Consider the following 24,036-nt stretch of genomic DNA (forward strand, 5'->3'; position numbering starts at 1 on the left):
GAGTTCGCCTGCAGACCCAGCCCGCCTGCAAGCTCGCCTGCAGACCCGAGTCTGCCTACAGTCACAAGCTCGCCTGCACACTCGAGCTCGCCTGCAGACCCAAGTCTGCCTGCGGTCCCAAGCTCGCCTGCAGACCCAAGCTGCAGACTCACCAGCTTACTGTCAACTGCCCACTTGGAGTATGGGAACAGTTACATCAGTGGTCAAATCCCACAAATCAAGGGAGAGGGCACAGTACCTCAAGACGGTCAAGCGGCCACTCACAGTACGAATGATTGGGCAGGTGTCAAGTCGACCTGAACATTCATAAATGCAGCTCACCTCGGCTGTCTGAGTCAAGAGCCGGATCCGCCAGCACCCGGCGAGCTGTCCAAGCCCACTCGAGTACCAGGAACTCGCTTTCCCACCTCTCTCGACTTGAAAAGAGAAGGCACAGTACTCCAGGCCCGCTGAATGGCCGCTCACAGTACGAGTGATCGGACAGGTGCCAGATCAACCTGCGCGTTCATAAATGCAACTCAGCTCATCGGTCCAAGTCAAGAGCTGGAACCGCCAGCACACAGTGAGCTGGCCCAATCCACTCGAGTAATGGACAGCCACTGTCTCACATACGAGGATGGACCTTCCCACTCCTAGGCGACAGGACGTGAAGCACAAAGCATCGAGTGACGGTTCGTAGTACAGAAGAGCGACAAGATGTCTCTCAACAGTGTATGGTCACATCCCATGATTCAAGGAGCGGCCACGCCATCTCTCCTCTATTTAAGAACCTTGCCCGGCTACAGGAAAGAGGTTCACACATAGTTAATTGATTAACTCAATTAGTTAACTGAACCACTGGCTCTCGACTCCCAACGGAGTCGACGACAAGCTCTCTGCATCACTTTTGCATTGCAGCGCCACTTCCTAGTTCTGAGCCCCGATCGCCGGTGAACTAGAAGATCCGAATTCTATCGACTCGAGCTTCTACTGCGTACTGAAGCTCTCCAGCAACCTCGATCGGATCGTCCAAGGGAAGCAGACTCGGCACGAGCACCGAGCAAGGGGTCATATCGCCACCGAGGAACCCACGTTAAACAAGAAGGGCCTTCCCTCCGCTTCTGTTGTAAACATTTGATTTATTAGTTTGTAATAAGCCTTCTTATTAATACAAACGAAGCTCCCTGTTTTCGGGAGATCAAAATTTACACATACAGAAGATGGCGACCACGGTGGGAGCATCCGTTCATTCAGATGAATTGGTGGTGGCGCAGTTTGACGAAGTTGCTGCAGGGACTACTGTTGAGTCCCTTGTGATCAAATTCGAGGGGTACTTACAATCGTCCTCTTCTAGCGGCAATACATCTCGCGATGGTTGCAGAGTCGTGCGGGTGGCCCAGCCCCAAGAGGCTGAGGCAACCAAGCCTGAGGGATCTACCCAAGCCGAGGCAGGGGGTTCTTTTCCCCCCGAACCAGTTGAGGCCGAGCCGAGATTCGAGAATGCAGGTCTAGGGGCTGCTGAATGGGTCGATGAACGATCCTCGCAGACCCCTGTGCAAGAGGAATCAACCATTCGTGTCGACGCAGACTACGCCTCCGCCGTCGACATGAACGCTCCTCGTTCAAAAAGATCCAAACAGCGGCGACGAAAAGCTCTCGCTCGTCTCGAGGCGCAATCCCTCATCCCCCACGACAGCCTGAATTATTATTCAGGCTAGAGAGGAATCAACCTCTTGAGCCAGGTTCCCATTTTTGGCGAACCGCTCAAATCGGGCGAGCCTAGCAGTTTAGGCGAGCCCATCTCTTTGAGCCAGGTTCTCAGTTTCGGCGAACCGCTCAAATCAGGCGAGCCTAACGGTTTAAGCAAGCCCAACCTCTTGAGCCAAGTTTCCATTTTTGGCGAACCGCTCAAATCGGGCAAGCCTAGCAGTTTAGGTGAACTCAACCTCTTGAGCCAGGTTCCCATTTTTGGCGAACCACTCAAATCGGGCAAGCCTAGCAGCTTAGGCGAGCCCCACTCTGTGAGCAAGGTGCTCAATTTTGGTGAACCAAGGGCACCTGGCGAACCCTACAGTTCAAAAGGGCTTCGTCAAACAAGCGGACTTCACTAAGCTCGCCTGACGGCTCAAGTGCGCCAGAAAGGCGAAGCAACAGCTCGCCAGGCAGGCGCATGCACACTGCACCAATCTCGCCTGACAGGCGAACCTCGCCAGCCTGAACCTCGCCAACACGCTCACACCCAAATGGGGGTGGCCACCCCGTTTGCCAGCACGGGTCTGACGTTCGTCTCTGACAATGACGACGACGATTGTTCAGCAGTGGCAATGTCGCAGACTTCAAGCTCAGTTCAGGGCGAACACGCAAATGTGCACATGACCGATGTCCCTGACGAGATATCCAGGAGACTCGACGAGCAACAAGCAACCATCGACTCCCTGAAGGAGATGTTGGAGCAGCTCCTGAGCGAGAAGAAGAGGAAGAGAGAGAGGGCTTCGCGGGCTTCGCATAAATCCTTGAAGCACAAAGAGCGGGTGCCTACTCCTTCTCACTCCTCATCCGAGTCATCTAGAGGAGCGTCATCTTCGGGCCATAACCCAAGAGACAAGAGGCTTGACGATCTCCAAAGTCAACTTGACGCCTTGAAGCTCCAGAAGCATGTGAGCAAGCTGGGGTTGTCAGACCGTATCCGATTGAATGGGATGCGGTCTCCTACCCGGCAAAGTTCGAGCCGCTGGACCTCCTGCAGTTCAATGGCAAGGGTTCTCCTACCCAGCACATCTACTACTTCCAGGCGCAAACTGGACACATAGTGAGAAACGATCCCATTATGACTCGACTGTTCATTGGTACCCTCAAGGGGGTCGCTTTTGAATGGTTTCGCAGATTAGAGCCTGGGTCCATCACCTGCTGGAAGGACATGGAAAGGCTCTTCGTGGCCAGATTCTTCGACGATGACACAGAAGTATCTATGGCCACCCTGCTAACTGTGAAGAAGAGGACGACAGAGTCTGTAAGCAGCTTTGTCAAGAGATTCAGAAACTGATCGCTGCATTCCCACGATCGAGTTTCCGAGGCCACACTCATTGAGATGTGCCGGAACAATCTCTCCATCAGCGTTCTGTCCAATATGGGTGCTGTTGAAGCTTGCTCATGGAAAGACTTACTTCGCCAAGGAGAACAAGTCGAGTGCATGCTCAAGCATATGGGTGACGAAGACCCGCATGAATTTTGAGGGGATGATGACCAAGATGCCTTGGTAGTGGAGACCATTTCCTTATATCCTACGATTTCCCCCGTTAGTCCTCTTCAATAGGACGGCGGGCCCACAAAACTATCAAGTTAACTGTTCCCAGTTTCGGCGAACCGCTCAAATCAGGCGAGCTTAACAGTTGAGGCGAGCTCATCTCTTTGAGCCAGGTTCCCAGTTTCGGCGAACCGCTCAAATCAGGCGAGCTTAACAGTTGAGGCGAGCTCATCTCTTTGAGCCAGGTTCCCAGTTTCGGCGAACCGCTCAAATCAGGCGAGCTTAACAGTTTAGGCGAGCCCATCTCTTTGAGCCAGGTTCCCAGTTTCGGCGAACCGCTCAAATCAGGCGAGCTTAACAGTTTAGGCGAGCCCATCTCTTTGAGCCAGGTTCCCAGTTTCGGCGAACCGCTCAAATCAGGCAAGTTTAACAGTTTAGGCGAGCCCCACTTCTTGAGCCAGGTTCCCGGTTATGGCGAACCGCTCAAAACAGGCGAGACTAGCAGTTCAGGTGGGCTGCATCAAACTCCCACTTGGTCAAACCTTCAGATAGTTAGGACCAAAGCCACAATCCCCCGCCAATCCTCTTCAATAGGATGGCGGGACCCCCACTGTCATGTTAACGGTCACCTCTGACAAAATCAACTTACCAATCCTCTTCAAAAGGATGGTAGGTCCTCAAAGTCGCTCCGATCGCGGCAATCCCTATCATGTTAACGATTACCTCTGATAGCCGACACCATCATTCCCGCAAATGATGTTGTCCAATCAATCGTCACACTCATACGTCCCTGAACGATTTGATTCTCCCAGCACCGTCTTTCCCATAAAAGGCGTTGTTGTTTGATAGTGGCCTACTATGCGATGTGCTGCTATTTCAGGGTTCGTCTTTGCCCCAAGAGAAGACAAATCAGGGTTCGTCTTCATCTTTGCCCTAAGAGAAGATAAGCTTCCCCCCTAGACTCCAACGGGTATACGAGTATAAACTGTTCCCTCTACTCTAATTGGTGCATGAGTCTAAACTACACCCTTATACTCCCACTGGTGCAAGAGTATAAACTGCTCCTTTCCTCCAACCGGTGCACGAGGCTAAACTGCTCCTTCAGTCTAACTGGTGCATGAGTCTAAACTGCTCCTACCCTCCGACTGGTATACGAGGTTAAACTGCTCCCTACGTTCTTAATCCAAACGCCTCGAAAGGCTAAGGATAGAGGAGAAATTTTAGCATTGAGTCTAAGAGAAACTCCTCGACAACTTATCATGCTAAGGGCAAGAGCATGGCTAGTCCAACTCAAACGGCAGTTGGTAAAGACGAATCAAGTCCGTTGATAGCTGAGGGTTTGTTCAAAATCCTAGAAGGCGATCATCAGCTGCGAGTGAAGAGATCAACTTCACCGAGCTCGTTGAAGGGCTCCTCACTCCATCTGAGCAGGGATCACTTTACAGGTCTTCATATCCAAAGTGTTCCAGACCCCATGCGGCCTGATTCAGGTCTGAAAACTTTGGAGGGGGTTTTGTAGGCAATAAAAATTACCTTTAAAACCTCATCAAAGAAGTTCAGAACAAAACTGCTAAAACCTCGCCTGAAATAGCAAAAAGGGGGAAAACACTGATAAAAAGGGGAAAACGCAGATATCTCCCAAATCGTAAGGAATTTGGCGAAACGGAGGAAGCGAACCGAAGCCTTCGACTTGGTTCGGATAGCTCCATCTCGTCGAGATAGGCGATTTTCATATATAATTCGTCCAATTCCGACTTACGGTTTGAAAGTTACGGCCTATTCTTCGATCCATGCTCAGGAACTCGCCTAACGGCTTGAAGATCGCCTGCAGACCCAGGTTCGTTTGCAGTCCCCAGCTTCGCCTGCAGTTGAAGCTCGCCTACAACTCGAAATTCGCCTGCAGTCCCAAATCCGCCTGCAGACCCAAGTCTGCCTGCTCGCCTGCAACTCGAAATTCGCCTGCAGTCCCAAATCCGCCTGCAGACCCAAGTCTGCCTGCTCGCCTGCAGCTCGAAATTCGCCTGCAGTCTCAAATCCGCCTGCAGACCCCAAGTCTGCCTGCGCACCTGAGCTCGCCTGCAGACCCAGTTCGCCTGCAAGCTCGCCTGCAGACCCAAGTCTGCCTACAGTCCTAAGCTCGCCTGCAGACCCAAGCTGCAGACTTGCCAGCTCACTGTCAACTGCCCACTTGGAGTATGGGAACAGTTACATCAGTGGTCAAATCCCACAAATCAAGGGAGAGGGCACAGTACCCCAAGACCGTCAAGCGGCAGCTCACAGTACGAATGATTGGGCAGGTGTCAAGTCGACCTGAACATTCATAAATGTAGCTCACCTCGGCTGTCTGAGTCAAGAGCCGGATCCGCCAGCACCCGGCAAGCTTTCCAAGGCCACTCGAGTACCAGGAACCCGCTTTCCCACCTCTCTCGACCTGAAAAGAGAAGGCACAGTACTCCAGGCCCGCCGAATGGCCGCTCACAGTACGAGTGATCGGATAGGTGCCAGATCAACCTGCGCGTTCATAAATGCAACTCAGCTCATCGGTCCAAGTCAAGAGCTGGAACCGCCAGCGCACAGTGAGCTGGCCCAATCCACTTGAGTAATGGACAGCCGATGTCTCACATACGAGGATGGACCTTCCCACTCCTAGGCGACAGGACGTGAAGCACAACCCATCGAGTGACAGTTCGTAGTACAGAGGAGCGACAAGATGTCTCTCAACAGTGTATGGTCACATCCCATGATTCAAGGAGCGGCCACGCCATCTCTCCTCTATTTAAGAACCTCGCCCGGCTACAGGAAAGAGGTTCACACATAGTTTATTGATTAACTCAATCAGTTAACTGAACCACTGGCTCTCGACTCCCAACGGAGTCGACGACAAGCTCTCTGCATCACTTTTGCATTGCAGCGCCACTTCCTAGTTCTGAGCCCCGATCGCCGGTGAACTAGAAGATCCGAATTCTATCGACTCGAGCTTCTACTGCGTACTGAAGCTCTCCAGCAACCTCGATCGGATCGTCCAAGGGAAGCAGACTCGGCACGAGCACCGAGCGAGGTGTCCTATCACCACCGAGGAACCCACGTTAAACAAGGAGGGCCTTCCCTCCGCTTCTGTTGTAAACATTTGATTTATTAGTTTGTAATAAGCCTTCTTATTAATACAAACGAAGCTCCCTGTTTTCGGGAGATCAAAATTTACACTTACAGTCATCTCATATGATGTTGTTTAAAGGTATATTATCTTGTCCATTTCCTTATACTGGTCAAACTAAAGTACTAGTTCGATATGATAATCTTTCGCATATTGCTAATATTGGCGAGGTTCAATTAAATTCTTCTGCTAGAATAATTCATCTCAATTCTATTTTCTATGTTCTAAATTTAAAACATAATTTAATCTCTATTAAATGGTTATGTAATGGTAATAATTGTGTAGTTAACTTTGACTCCTCTTCTATGCATGTTAACGACAAAATCATAGGGAAGGTTCTACTTCAGGGTACCAGTAAGAATGATGTCACCCTCTTTATTCTTCCATTACATCTGAGTCTGCACTAGCCTTAGTTTCCTTGATAGATAGAGCAGATACATAGCATCGTTGTTTAGGTCATTGTGGTAATCGTGTCTTTGATAGGCTTAGATCAAATAAAGCGATTATGCTAGCTATTAAATTTGACAATAAGTGTGTTTCTTGTAAACTTGGAAAATCTCATCGATTACCCTTTTTCTAATGTGGAGCATTGCTACAACACACCTTTATTTTTAATACATTCTGATATTTGAAAAATGCTAGTTATTTCTAATTTGGGTTTCCTATATTATGCTTGCTTTGTTGATGATTGCACTCGTTTCACTTGGATATTCCTATGAAACATAAATTTGAGGTGTTTAATCACTTTTGTAATTTTCAAAATTAGTTGAGAACCTTTTTAATCACAAAATTTGGATTTTTCATAGTAATAGTGGAAAAGAATTTGATAAAAAAGATTTCAAACAACATTTTCTGAAAAATGGTATATATTTTCACAAACCATGTCTCGACACACCACAACAAAATGGTGTGGCTAAGAGAAAACATTGACATATTTGTTACTATATGTATACTTTAAAACCTCATGAAATTTGAATATATTATGATAAATACTAATAAATATGTTATATGGTTATAAATAACATATTTTGATGTTTGAGTATGCTAGGATTTGGTTTGAGATCAAATCATTGCATATATATGAGTATAGAAGAGAATCATGCACGAAACATGCATAAGTTGAATTTATGCTCTTAGTAGTCTATTTCTAAGCTTAGTAGTCAACTACTAAGGTCATTAGTCGACTAGTAAGGGTATTATTCGACTAGTTGGGCTGTTTCCAGTTTTCTTATGGGTTTCGGGTCGGATTCGTTTTGTTTCGAACCTAGTTGTATATATGCGTACATATACTCGTTTTAAAGTTCTTTTTACCCTTTTCACGTGAGATTAACACCAGCCACCTTCCTCCTCAAACCCTAACCCTAAAGTGTAAGTTTTGGGGGAGATCTTAAGGCGTTTGTTGAGAGAAAGGCGAGGCTTTACGGTTTCTGACGAAGAAGGGATCTTGCACGCGTGTTCAAGAGTTCAGCACACTGTTTGAGGCAAGATCATCTTCATCCAAACTTGTCTCTATAATTAGTTAAAGTTTTGAAGATGTTTAATTGATGTTTTATGGTTAAGTATAACCTAATGTGATAAAAATAAGATTTTTAATGATAAATCTTAACCCTATGCTAGATTTGAAGTTATATCTTTGCTGTTAATAATAGAAACATGATCATGATTATTAGGGTTGATTTTAATTTTGTTTTTAACTTGTTATTTAAGTTTAACTCATGAGTAACCCTAATTAGTTATTTAATTGAGTTTTCTTGTAAGCTAATCATGCTAAAACCCTAGGTTTGTAATACCTAAGTCATATAAACATGTATAAACTAAGTTTCACCTCTGTTCATGAGTAGTTTTTATCAAGTGTTGATAATTACGTTGTTTAATTAAGAGCTAATTGAGAAAATTGATTAATTAGGATGTTAATCCGTAATTAGAACAAGTTAATAGATTTGTTTCATGTTCAAGATAATTTAATATTAGATGTTTTTATTTGTACTAAATCTCATGATAAGTATATGATGAATGATAAGCTCTGTTTATGCATGAAAGAATGCATGTTTTGACAGAGTAGTTGACCAGAGTAGTCGACTACTAAGTTTAGTAGTCGGCTACTCATGTTCAATTTGGATTTTTAGAAACTGGAATATTACAGAGTAGTCGACTAATGTGCTTAGTAGTCGACTACTAATCCTGATACATGCCTCACAGAGTCTGGATGGACTTAGTGTAGTCGACTACTAAGCTTAGCAGTCCACTACTAAGACTTTACCTAAACATTATGTTGCACTATTTTGAGATGCGATCGCGGGGTTCGAGTCGCATGATAGTACACATATAGACATGAATATACATGAATAGTATTGTAGTACACACATGAGTATCCCAAAGGGGATTTTGACAAGTGTTGAGCTGATTACACTTGAGTTAGAGATTATTTATACACGTGTTGGATATTATTAATGAGCACAACTCAGTACTATATGAGATAATGTATTTGTTAGACCCTAGAAGGGGGTGATTAGGGTCTTATGCTAATCTAATCCAATTTTATACCAATTAAAATTAATAATAAGTAATCCTAGCAAGTATAAAATACAACAAGATATGTGAGCTAGGATAAGTAATATGAACAAAGAGATATATCCTAGCAATGAGATATACTATGAGATATATGCAAGGGTATACAAATTAACACAATGTTGAAATAAACATAAACAAAACAAGAGTGATAGTGTGTAAATAAACAATACAAACACACAATATGATCACGGAGTTCGGACCTTTCGTCCTACGTCTCCGCTCCCCACTCCCGGGGAGAAATCCACTATCACAACCGGGTTTTCTACGCTTACCTGAATAACGTTTACACCTCACAATGTCGGTTTTCAACGCTCACCGATCAACGTCCACACCTCACACTCGGTTTTCTAGTTCACCGAAAACTTCACAATTCACACTCTCACAATGTCGGTTTTTAACGCTCACCGATCAACGTCTATACCTCACACTCGGTTTTCTAGCTCACCGAAAACTTTACAATCTCACAATAGAACAAATGATTGTTCTAAAATTTGGATGAAAACACAATGAAGCTCACTCTCAATTGTTACAACACCCCACAACCCAATTATACAATGTATGCAAATACAATAAGCTCAAGTGGGTATGTGAAAACAATGAGTGAAATCAAATCAACTAAACTCAATTGTAAATACTAGCTTAATGATAAACAACAAAGAATTAATACAAAGCTAGATTGAGTTTAGAAATTCTTCTCTGAAAAACAAGATGGAGAGATGGATTAAAATAAAGCCCAATGAATATAGATGATCTCCTCCACTTGTGTAAAAAACTTCTTCACAAACAAAACGGCTAAATACCCATATTGGTATTTTAATTCAACCCCATTTGCCAACAAGGTATTTTAATTAGGAAATTCGGCGATAAGACATTTTAATTGAATAAAATTACCATTTAGGTCCTTTTTCTCGTCAGCGGCCACTTTTCCGGCGAGAACTCATCACGTGCGTTGCACGTGGGAGCTTAATCTGTGTTTAAGATGCTGATGTGGCTCTGTTTTCTGACGTGGCAGGGAATTAACTCTCTCTCTCTCTCTCTCTTCTCTCTCTCTCTTTCTCATCTTCTTCCCCCTCATTCTCAGATCCACAAAGAACCCTCTCCGACCGTCACCGAACCCCTGAGCTCCGCCCTCAACTCCTCCGGCGCCCCAAGCTCTCCCTCTCTCCTCCCACTACACCGTCACCGCCCCGTCAGCCCTCACCCGCCTCAGCTACCAAGTCCAGCCGCCTGAGATCCCTGCCCTCAGCTCCCCATCGCCGACTCTCTCAACCGCGCCACCCTCAACTCCGTCTCCTCCCCGAGCTCCCCGCTCGATAGCACTACCCAGGCCTCCACCGACCACATCAACCACCCTCCGACGTCCTCCCTCCCATCTTCGTCGACCCCAACCAGCGCCTCCATCTCCTCACCGCCGTCAGCCTCCTTCACCGCCTCAGCTCGAACCCCGTTATGGAGGCGGTCGTGCTGGCTTGCCGGCGACGGTCGGAGAGGGTTCTTTGTGGATCTGAGAATGAGGGGGAAGAAGATGAGAAAGAGAGAGAGAGAGAGAGAGAGTTAATTCCCTGCCACGTCAGAAAACAGAGCCACATTAGCTCTTAAACACAGATTAAGCCCCCACGTGCAACGCACGTGATGAGTTCTCGTCGGAAAAATGGCCGCCGACGAGAAAAAGGACCTAAATGGTAATTTTATTCAATTAAAATGTCTTATCGCCGAATTTCCTAATTAAAATACCTTGTTGGCAAATGGGGTTGAATTAAAATACCAATATGGGTATTTACCCAAACAAAACTCTTTTAAACAAACACTAAACAAATTTAAACCCTTGTTAAACTCTTGTTTAAAAACTTCTTGGATCCTTTTGGTAGTTGGGGTTTGAAGGGTTTATATAGGAAGAGAAACCAACAGCAAAACCCCCAACCAAATCCCCTAAAAACCCAAAAAAAAGATTTTTCAGATTCTATACAAAATACCGTGAAATTCTCGCGGTCGACCACGAGCCATGTTAGAGACTGAGAAAATTTTCAGAAATATCTGCGGTCGACCGTAGCGGTCGACTGTGGGAATTTTTAGCTTGACGGTCGACCATCACGGTCAAGCGCGAAAGTCTCTGCTGGCTCCACAGGGTAAAACATGGGCGCGGTCGACCATGACGGCCGATCGCAAACTGACATATGAAATACAGGTCTGAAAGTTGATTTTCTGATTTTAAAACCATATTTAAAAAATATCAAATAAATTCAGAAAAATGTAAAACTTTGGAAAATGACTGTAGACATGATAATACACATGCTACAAAAACTGGTTTTTAAAAGGACCTCCCAAATGAGAAATATCATTAATTTGCAAAATAGTCCAAAACATGAAAATGTAAATATATGAATTTTGATATTTTAGCTTAACCATGTTTTGAAACATTACAAAATAATTTTATAGACTTGGAGAAAGATGTAAACTATTGTTATGAAGTCTATTAACAATGAATATAGTATTTAATCAAAATACACATATAATGCACTAAAACATGATTTCATTGAACTAAATAAAATTAATATTGGTGAAATCATATATATGCATATAAGTATAAAACAAGAAATGTATTTTCAATTATATTCAATTGTTTCATAGTAAAACTTAAAAACTATCAAACCAAAATATATATGTATATATATAACTATATATATACGAAACCAAAACGTGTATGTGTGTATATGATTGAGCTTAAAGTACTAACACACATAATATAAAACCTAAAACTAAATTTACCCAAGCTTGTGATCTTCAACGAAGCTTTATCTTGGTACACTTACGGATGAAGCTCTAACTTGAATCTTTAACTTTGAATTGCGTAGGCTTCACTCCACAATTCTGCCAACCTCCATTGGATATGATCGTGAATGCGTAATTCCATCTATCCTCCAACATATTGTTTGCCTAGAATAAATATAAGACACAAACACTAGACAAACAATATTAGATATAAATTATTTGTAAATCATCATCAAAACAAGAAGGCCAACATTCTCCCCTTTTTTGATGATGTCAAACAATTTAAAAAAACGGATATATGCATGAAAGGAAATGAATATACAAAGTATAATATATCATGCATATAAACAAGAAAGAATATACTCATAATATTTCTCCCCCTTTGATAACATTAAAAAAAGGGAAAACCATATAGATGAAAGAGAGCGAAAGCTCCCCCTACCTATAAGCATGGGTGAGTATAACACATAGAAAGATATAGGGATTGCTCCCCCTATCAAAATACCTCATGAATGTATGAAATGGATGCTAAGGCATACATATGTGAGAAAGCATAGATTAAAAATATGTTAAACATAACTCACATACAAAAATAATAATGAGAACACATATAAATATGTTAAAGAAGTGTCTTATTACACAATTTTAAAAACATAGTGTATAAAAATAGATTTATGAAATCAAAAGAAGAGGAACATGAGAATCATGCAAAAAGTTTTCAAATGAAAACAAATTAACCAAATGAAATCATAAATCAAAATTTAAGCCCAAAAATGACGTTTGATCAATAAAAGAAATTTTCTTTGTAAAACTTGATCAAACCACATAAAGAATACATTATAAAGCATATTTGAAATTTGAATCATCTATTTGTGCTTATATAATAAATTTAAAGCAATAAATCAAAACAAAATTTTTGATAAAATGCAAGAGAGGTAACAATATATCAAGCTCTTAAGCTTGTTCCAACCCATATAAGGACTTTAGTACCCGGTAAACAAGATTTGGGAATAAACACCTAATAAACCCGGAGGGTTATGTAAACACAAGCCTCTCATCAAAACAAAACCAATAATCATGAAAACAAAAGAATTTGATCAATGAAAAAAAAATTGTTTTCATGTTTAAAAGTTTAAAGTATAATTTTTCAAAACCAAGAAAAAAGAAAAATAAAAACACTAAAATTCTTGGTTTAAAATCAAATTTGTTTTGGTACCTAAGTATTCTTAGTACCAAAAGGTTTAGGGACATGACCCCTATCATTTTAGCTCAAAGCCCTAGGGTTATGAACACGTTTGGGCACATGTGGTGCACTAACACGGTCAAAGCAATAGTCACTCAAATGACCCTTCCGATTATACTTTGTACAATGAAAGATATCCATTTGTTTTTGTGAACCATTAGCTCGTATACGGAAATCATTTGCAAATAAAGATTGTCTTTTTAAAATTATTTTGCAAATGAGAAACATCATTAAACAAAGGTGGTCTTTTTGGAGCAAATTGTAAATTTGGAGCTTTTTGCAAATCAAAACAAATTTTAGCAAGATGTCCAAACCTACCATAAATATCACATTTAAAACATGTGGTCTACTAGAAGTATTTGGCAAATGAGATTTCTTTTTCAAATCAAAACAATATTCGGCCAAATGACGAAAATGACCAAAATGATCACATCTATACACATGAGCATGCTTATGATGAACAATGGATGCATGTGTGTGTACATGTGATGAAGAAGCTACATGAGATGCACAAGGAGCATTGACATTTTTATGTTTGTGTGTACCATAGCAAAATTTAGCTAAATGGCCTTTACGGCCGTAAATAGAGTACTTGTAAACTTTGCTATATATGTGTGCATAATGAGTAGATGATTTTGACATAGACTTGGCACATATATCCATAAGCTTCTTATGATTATCATGCATATTTTCAACGTTCAATCTAAAGATGAAATGCGATTATTCATAAGATTCAAATCTTTATTATTAGGCACATATGCATTTTTATTAGAAGTAGAACATAAATAGTCATCTATAAAGAGCAGTATCATTTTTTATGTTCTTTACTTCTAACATGATATTATTTTTGTCATGAGTCAAGTTAGCAATATTCAATTTTAAATTATTATTTTCCAAATTTAATATATCATTGTTTTCTTGAAGAGAAATACTTTTTTGAGAAATGATATCAAATTTAGAAGCTAACTTCTCATGATCGGATTTTAAATTTTCATGCTTGCTTTGCAAATCAATAAAATTTTTATGCAATATGTTATAGGCATGCAATAAATTTTCACTAGCACAAGCAAGTTCATCACTAGATAAATCATTAGTGGTTTCGAATTCGCAAACCTCACTAGGGCTATCGCCTAGTGGCCGTGTGCATGATGCTCTATATGAACTTGAAGCCGGATCCTCCAAAGTTTGTCGGATCGCCTCCAAGTCCCCTTGATGTGCTTCAATAAATTTTTATAAGGTGTAAGCACTATCAAAATGAACAAACTTGTTAGAGAGAGATGAGTTAAAAGCATTTAGCAAATATTCTAACAAAATATTATTCATAGTAATCATTCTATGATCATCTTTACTCCACTTGGATTTCTCCAAAGAAGGTACAATATAAGCACAATCTATAATTTTCCATAATTCAAAATGTTTAGAATGAACAAAAAGTTTGAATCTAACACTCCATTGGGCATAGGAAAAATTATCCAAACGAGGAGCAACATTAGTGGCATAACCTAAACAAGGTGCATCGTGCATATCCATAATGTATATATATGCAAGCAATGCAAAAATCAAAAATTAGATTAGCATAATAAGATAACTTGGATCTTTAACTCAAGGCAATTAGATCTTAAATCAAAGAGCACCAAGCTCTAATACCAATTGTTAAACCCTAGAGGGGGGTGATCAGGGTCTTATGCTAATCTAATCCGATTTTATGCTAATTAAAATTAATAACAAGTTATCCTAGTAAGTATAAAATAAAACAAGATATGTGAGCTAGGATAAGTAATATGACCAAAGAAATATATCCTAGCAATGAGATATACTATGAGATATATGCAATGATATACAAATTAACACAATGGTGAAATAAACATAAACAAAACAAGAGTGATAGTGTGCAAATAAACAATACAAACACACAATATAATCACGGAGTTCGGACCTTCCGTCCTACGTCTCCACTCCCCACTCCCGGGGAGAAATCCAATATCACAACCGGGTTTTCTACGCTTACCGGAATAACGTTTACACCTCATAATGTCGGTTTTCAACACTCACGATCAACGTCCACACCTCACACTCAGTTTTCTAGTTCACCGAAAACTTCACAATTCACACTCACACAATGTCGGTTTTTAACGCTCACGGATCAACGTCTATACCTCACACTTGGTTTTCTAGCTCACCGTAAACTTTACAATCTCATAATATAATAAATAATTTTTCTAAAATTTGGATGAGAACACAATGAAGCTCACTCTCAATTGTTACAACACCCTACAACCCAATTATACAATGTATGCAAATACATTAAACTCAAGTGGGTGTGTGCAAACAATGAGTAAAATCAAATCAACTAAACTCAATTGTAAATACTAGCTTAATGATAAACAACAAAGAATTAATACAAAGCTAGATTGAGTTTATAAATTCTTCTCTAAAAAACAAGATGGAGAGATAAATTAAAATGAAGCCCAAGGAATGTAGATGATCTCCTCCACTTGTGTAAAAAACTTCTTCACAAACAAAACTCTTTTAAACAAATACTAAACAAATTTAAACCCTTGTTAAACTCTTGTTTAAAAACTTCTTGGATCCTTTTGGTAGTAGGGGTTTGATGGGTTTATATAGGAAGAGAAACCAACAGCAAACCCCTAACCAAATCTCCCAAAAACCCAGAAAAAGATTTTTCAGATTCTATACAAAAAGAGCTGTTGGGCAAACGACAGTCGACCGTGAAATTTTCGTGGTCGACCGTGAGCCATGTTAGAGACTGAGAAAATTTTTAGAAACATCTGCGGTCGACCGTAGGAATTTTCATCTTGACGGTCGACCGTCACGGTCGACCGTGAAAGTCTCTGCTGGCTCTACAGGGTAAAACATGGGCGCGGTCGACCATAGAGATCGACCGCAAACTGACATATGAAATACAGGTCTGAAAGTTGATTTTTCGATTTTAAAACCCTGTTTAAAAAATATCAAATAAATTAAAAAATATAAAACTTTGAAAAATGATTGTAGACATGATAATACACATGCTACAAAAACTGGTTTTTAAAAAGGACCTCCCAAATGAGAAATATCATTATTTTGCAAAATAGTCTAAAACATGAAAATGTAAACATATGAATTTTTACATTTTAGCTTAACCATGTTTTGAAACATTACAAAATAATTTTATAGACTTGGAGAAAGATGTAAACTATTGTTATGAAGTCTATAAACAATGAATATAGTATTTTATCAAAATACACATGTAATGCACTAAAACATGATTTCGTTGAATTAAATAAAATTATTGGTGAAATCATATATATGCATATAAGTATGAAACAAGAAATATATTTTTAATTGTATTCAATTGTTTCATAGTAAAACTTAAAAACTATCAAAACAAAACATATATGTATATATATAACTATATATATACGAAACTAAAACGTGTATGTGTGTATATGATTAAGCTTAAAGTACTAACACACATAATATAAAACCTAAAACTAAAATTACCCAAGCTTGTGATCTTCAACGAAGCTCTATCTTGGTACACTTGCGGATGGAGCTTGAACTTGAATCTTTAACTTTGAATTGCGTAGGCTTCACTCTATAATTCCGCCAACCTCCATTGGATATGATCGTGAATGCGCAATTCCATCCATCCTCCAATATATTATTTTCCTAGAATAAATATAAGACACAAATACTAGACAAACAATATTAGATGTAAATTATTTGTAAATCATCATCAAAACAAGAAGGCCAACAACATTGATATACCAGACATACACAGTTTATCCATGAGATTGATATCGTTGATGAGCTCAGTTTAATACTACGTGTGGTGTTGCGTCGATATTCCATTTGTACTAACTATTGAGTCGGTTTGGATGCTTTGTCTAGTAGTCCGTTCACACGAGGGTGCGATGAGACTTGTGAGCCGTCTCTTAGGATACCTATATGGTAGGCCATCCCACACTCATGTTGCATACTAAGATCGTGATGAGACTAATGAGTCATGTACACTGTTAGGATACCTACAGGGTAGTCCGTTGCGCATGATATTGTGATGAATTAGAAATTTTGCGAAGAGTTGCAATATTACAATTATGTGATAGCCTGAGTTTGGTGGATGCCAAAAGTAAATTCGACTCATTGTTGAGATATTTAATGACTGAGATACCTTGTTGTGTGAGTACACGAGATACATATATACTGATGGTTATTTCGATGCTTTATCTTTCCAGCTATGTTTCCTTTCATTCTTAGTTCAGGATTAATATTTAGTTACCTATAATTTGAGATATATGGTATTTACATGAGGGTTTTCTTATTTGGATTATTTTACTCGACGTACTACGTCTCGCGTTATAGGTGTCTAAATATTAATTTCATTAGATACGGGGAAAATGATCTAGGAGACTATGCTTAATAGATAGAGCCTCTACTTCATCTAACAGCCCTTCCCTAGAGGGCGGATGGATGTGATCTTGCTATAGCATTCTGAAGCTCTTGTTGTTGTTCTTTTTGTTTTTTTAAACTTCCTTTTCAGACAGCTCAGAGTTCTGGAGAATTGTAGGATAACTGAGTTTTAGCATAGTCATCATTGTACATTTTAGTAGTTGAGACTCCACTATAGTTTTATGTTCTCATTCAGATATTAGAGTTTTGTTTTCATATTGTAAAGGCAGTGTGCCTTAGAACGATTTTTAGTTGATTCATGTTGAGACACTTTCATTAGTCCAGATATCAGATGTATTTCAGTTGAGACATAATTTTTATTTATGCGATATCTCTTTCTATATCATGTCTATTATTTTTTATTTTCTTATTTTGCTTGTTTTGTACCTACACTTATATTTGATTCCACTAGAGGATATTACTGTGATTAAAAAAATGTGTTATTGTTCGGTGTGGGTGCATGACAGGTTTAACATCTCTGGGTGTACCTTGGACTGCAGCCATGTGTGAAAACAGTGGCTTCACATTTAGTATTAGAGCTCTAGCTCCAGCATTCTTAGGATTATCTTATGTTGAGTCGTGGAGCTAGAATAGAGTTTCTTAGGATTCATGTATAGAGTCCGCTAGGAATTTGTAGAATGAGTGAGGACGTTATATACATATATCTCGAAAATTTCAAAAAAATTTATGGCAATTATTTTACTTTGGGCATAAATTATTTGCATGAATGATATATGATATAGTTTTCTTATTGCTATGAGTTATATATATATATATATGCTTTTGCCTGAGGTCTTATAAACTTTCTTCCTAAAACTTATAGATGGTTGGGCGTGGACATGGACGGAGAGGATCCCGTACACAGAGAGTTAGGCAGGATGAGCCAGAGCCAGAGCTGTAGCAGGCTCCACCAAAACCACAGCAGGCTCCCCAGTACCTCATAAACCTCATGGTACCTATTGCAGCTAGGCTAGCAGCGCTCAAGGAGTAAGTGGCAAGCTAGATTCTGCCAGTCACATCACCACCTGTAGTTACAACACCAGTGATTCCAGCTATTCCTATCACAGAGGAGTCTCCAGAGGTTACACCAGGGATCACGCCACTACCAGCTATAGGTAGAGCCACGAAGCAGGAATCTTGGTTCTATCTAGTTGAGAGGTACCAAAAGATGAGGGCACCGAAATTTCAGGGATCATTAGATTCACTTGTAGCCCACAAGTGGAAGAAAGGTGTGGGGAATATTCTTGACTTGCTTGATGTGGATTCAGTCCAGAAGCAAAGGTTAGTAGATTTCAGCCTAAAGGGTGATGCCGGGGAATGATATAGGCTTCAGTTCATCCTAGAGCAGTGGATGACCCTTTAATGGGAGGATTTTGTCTATTTCTTCGACGAACAGTACATCTCTTCCATGGCACGGACCGGGAAAGAGCTTGAGTTGAGCAGATTGGAGTAAGGAGACATAACCGTAGCTGACTACGAGAGCCAATTCATGAGTCTACTTTGTTTTATGGGCATGTGGCAGACTGGAGAACGCCAGGTACAAATGTTTCTTATGGGGCTTCGTCCAAGCTTCGTCACTACCTCGTATCGAGGAGGTTCCGTTAAGTTCGAGAGTGTAATGACCGTAAAGTTTTGATACTAGTTAAAATAAATTTTGGTATTTTCAAATATTTAATTATGATTTTTAAAAGAGTATTTGCATTTTTCTCGATTTTCTAGAAATTTTCTATGATTTAAAGTCTAAGTTTTATATTTATTTAAATGGTTTTGATATTTATAAATTAATTTAGTGCAATGAAAATTTCTAGGATTTATCCGTTGTGTTACTGATACCATTACGTATTATTTTAAATAATACATCATATTATTATTACTATTACCTATTAATTCTTGTATTATGTTGAATTATTAATTACGTATTATTTGTATAAATTATTATATTATTTTAATTATTACGTATCAACTATCGTATTAGCACCACTGATACGTTTTATCGTGTATATAATTATCCTATAATTGTTTGATTTTAAATATAAGTAAATATATTTTATTTATTAATTATTCTCATTTAATTATACAATATGGGTATATTTTGACTATTTCGTATCAACTGTTGTATTAACACAACATGTAAGTTTTTATTTGTAGATAATTATTTCGTAATTGGTTTAATTTTTTTAATACCGTAATTATTTATTTAATTATTTTCGTTTAAATACCTGAACCCATTTGAAAATAATCCAATGCTGTTGCTCCCCGTCAAACCCCCAACAACCATCCCCCTAATCACGTTCTCTCCCTCCTCATTTTTTTTCCAAGAAGACGACTATCCACGCGCATCCTCACTCAATATTTTATTTTATTTTTATTTTTTTTATTCAAAAAACTTTTCTATTTAAACCTCACCCCTCTTTCTCGTGGCCTCCACTCACATTCTCTCTCCTCTCTCTCTCTCTCTCTTCTTCTTATCTCTCTCTCTCTCTCTCTCTCTCTCCTCTCTCGCTCTCGATCTCGATCTCGAGCTCCAGCCTTCTGTCGCCGCCTCCCTCGCTCTCGCCGACCCAGCGCTGCCTTGGCCACCACGTTCCTCGTCGCCGACGAACCCCGACCAGCCCGCCAGATCGCCGTCTCCGTCGAACCCCGACCATGAACCCTCGCCACCATGCCTCCTTCCTCCATCCTCCGACCTCGCCACCGCCCCGAGCACACGTTCGCCTCGCCTCGCCCTCCCTCTCTCTTCCGACAAGCCCAACACCTCAGCCCAGACCCGAGACCCGCCGTCGACCTCCTGCCTCCTCTGATCAACGCTCAGCCACTCGCCTCCTCCTCCTCCTGAATCCCCGCTGCACCAGCTCACCGCTCGAGTTCCCCACCTCGGAATCAAGCTTATCCCCCGCTGCTCGTCCCTGTCAGATCTCGCCGCCCAGATCTGCCTCAACCGCCGTGCTCCCCGCCTCAACCCACATCGCTGCAGTCACTCCGTCAGCCCAAACTGAATTCCCTCCAGCGCCGCCTTCCCCTCTCGGCCTCACCCTGCACAGCCTCGGACAGCTGACAGCCGTCTAACCCGAATCGTCACGTCCTGTTCAGCCACGGCCTGCTGCCCTCGCCGGAGTTTCTTCCGACACCGAGTCCACCGCGTCTGATCCAACTCGTGCCGTCGACATTGATACGTTCGACGTACCCCGAGGCAAGATCCCGATACTCTCTTGATTATCATTCAATTCATAGACTCGCTGTGAATTAATTAGTTGCTTGCAAGATCCCTATTCTTGCTCAGTACAATTTTAGATTGATCACAGATTAATTATGCATACGAACTCGTTACCCGAATAAATACTCGTTACAAATATAAAACTGTCGTGAACATATTGGACTGAGAACTATAACGTATAGAACTGTCATGGACGTAACGGACTATGAACAATAACGTATGACCATTCACATTGTAATACATTTACTGTGATGACCTGCACGGATTTATTCGACGAATGATATTAAAAATAATATTGTGATAATAGATACTGTAAAGATAAAATAAAATAAAATTAATTTAGATTAATTTATAATTTTAAAGAATTTTATTGAAAAAATAATCAATAATTACTATTTTGGTGATATGCTATGATCTTGTTGTATATGATTAGTTGCATTTATTACTCTTTGTTATGCTTGAGAACCGTTAGAAAACCATGACTAGTGTAGCCTAGTGTGTCCGGTTTAAGACTTAGAAACCTGTGTATACGTTAGCTTAGAAAAACAAGATAGTTAGGATGGGGAAGTCATGGTTCATGTGATCGGATAAGGCTGTTGATGTATCTTCCAGACTAGAACCAGTGAACCGTTTCGCACTGGGGTTAGTTTGTTGGGCCAAGTGAACCGTTTCGCACTTGGTCAGTGAAATCGTTTCGTCACCCGAGTTTTGCTTAAGTTCGGACCAGGCCAAAATCGGATTGCGTGTAGTCCTCTCACCGATCCATTTCGCAGGTTTGGATGCACGTAGGGGATTTGTGAACAGTTAATTATCCGGTGATATGAGTGTTGGCTCTGTGTGATATGTGACCAATGACCTGTTGTAGAATGGCTAGTTACATGACCTTGATTCTTACCTAGGTATGATTTCTTGTAAGATGTAGGCCAGTTGTATTCTTTTCATACATAGATCGGGGATAATATTTAATTATCTACAATTTGAGACTATGGTATATACATGAGGGTTTCGTTGTTTGGATTATTTCGCTCGACGTACTACGTCTCTTGTTGTGGTTTTTTAAGTATTAATTCCGTCTAGTGTATAACCTTATATATGGACGATTATTCCGATCGCTAGCTGCATGACCTCGTTACCCGATTGATTTCCTTGGATTTATTCTGATTATTCTATTTTCTAGTAGTAAATTATATTTAGATTATTAGTATTTCAGTTGCATGTTTCCATTGTTATTACCATTATTGCATTGGTTGCACAACCGTTCTATTCTTCCTTTTGGGATCTTGCCGTGTGCCATACACGCTGACGTACACCTGGTTCCTCTGGTGTACGTCAGATTTATATGATGGTCAGCTTCAGTTCGGAGTCATACAGGAGCCAGAGGATTCCCCGCAGGAGTGCTCTGTAGACCGAGCAGAAGAAGTCAAAGCTTAGTTATTGGTCCTCCATTTACTTTTGTAGCACCTTCCATTCTGTTGATCGATGTATTTTATATTTTCTAGCACTTCTTTCAAATAGTCTTGTATAAGGGCATGTTGACCCGAATATTATGCTTGGGATGATATTTAGTTGTGATATGTGTATTTTTTGTTCTGAGTTGTTTATTATATTCTCGCTACTGTGATCGGGGACCTGTGCCTTCGTTTGTATTTCTTGACGCTTAGCGTATTAGATTGAGAAGACGGGGTCTAGCACTTATCTCTCCTCAGTCTAATACGTCGCTGGCTTGCTCGCATCCCGATTTCCTATCACAGTTCCGATCACGGTCCCGGTCCCGGTTCCAATCACGGTCCCGAGTTCCCAGTAGTGAGAATATAATGGATAATTTGGACGCATATCATATTTCATCCATAAGACTATACCTTAGCCTTTATCCTAGTATCTTGATCAATCTTTTATTAGTCCCTACCTTATCACTTTTGACTCCGGAACTTCCCACTGTTTCTTGTCTCGTCACTTTCCGACTACCCTCTCTTCCTATAACTTTTCTTTCCTCGTGCTGATAATGTCACATATTATTATAGTATTTTATTCACACTAATAGTCATTTCATTAGTATATTAGCTATTTTAGTTTAATAAAATGTTATTTATGAATTGCATCATTCTATATATTAATATGGTGTACTTATATATGATGAATATTCTAGTTGACATATGATATTAGTATATATTAGCATTGGTTAATTACATAATATGTATTCATATGTGTGTTTGTTATAATATTCATTTAGTCATATATTCTATCATTATGTTGTAAATTTTCATTAAAAATAAAATCAATATATAGTATGTCATACATCAATCATGTTTCGTTCAGTTGTTAGTAATATTTACTTATTTTGCATATCAGTTACTATAACTATTCACAGTTTCATAATATTTTGTATGTCTGTTTTTTATATACTCATTCATATGTTTAACATTTACATCTTATTATTTCTTTTGGTGGTCAATATTTTCGTATTACTATTGTTATATTATCTCAGTTAGCATCAAATATCATTTATCTTAATATGTTATTATAGTATAATCAGATTTTTAAATTTCACTCTCGTAATTACATGCATATTGTATTTCTTAATATGTTATTATAGTATAATCAGATTTTTAAATTTCACTCTCGTAATTACATGCATATTGTATTTGTTTTATCATACGTAGAATAGTTTCAGTATATAAGCGATTAATGTGTATTATTGAAGTGTATTATATTAGTTAGTTATTTCCCTATTCAATCATCATTCTTCTTGATACATTTATTGTTACATATTGGTAGGTGATATGTTCTTAGTGATTAACTATTAACACCATTCATATATTTTGTTATGATTTTGTTAGTATTGTTTATATATTGCTTATATTGTCATAATTGTTATATTGTATATGTTTTCATTTGACTATGTTGTTGTTTATATATTGCTTATATTGTCATAATTGTTATATTGTATATGTTTTCATTTGACTATGTTGTTATAAAATTTCAAATATTCAGATTATGTTCATTAAGTGTTTCACATTGTTCTAGACTTTCCATATACCTTACCTAGCATGTCTGATATTCAGATTATTTTCTTGTGTTCAAATATACTTTTTATATCTACATTGTATATGTTATTTTTTAATATTTATGTTATTTTTAGATTTTTTATGTCCTTGTATTATGTCATAGGTTGTTGTCCATTCTCTATTCATTATTTTCCTTTACTTGAGTTGTGTTTTACTTTTTATTCTTTTAGACTTACTATTCTTTTTATTATAAGTGTATTCACGTATATTATTATATTTACGATGTATACTTTTTATTGACTTATAGTCCTCAATCATTCTAGTATCAACCTTGTCTGATCATGTTCTGTTTTATTTATTATCAGTGTTTATGTTCACATGTTCATTAATCATTCATGATATGTT

Source organism: Asparagus officinalis, chromosome 7, assembly GCF_001876935.1.
Source record: "Asparagus officinalis chromosome 7, Aspof.V1, whole genome shotgun sequence".
In the NCBI taxonomy this organism is placed as follows: Eukaryota; Viridiplantae; Streptophyta; class Magnoliopsida; order Asparagales; family Asparagaceae; genus Asparagus; species Asparagus officinalis.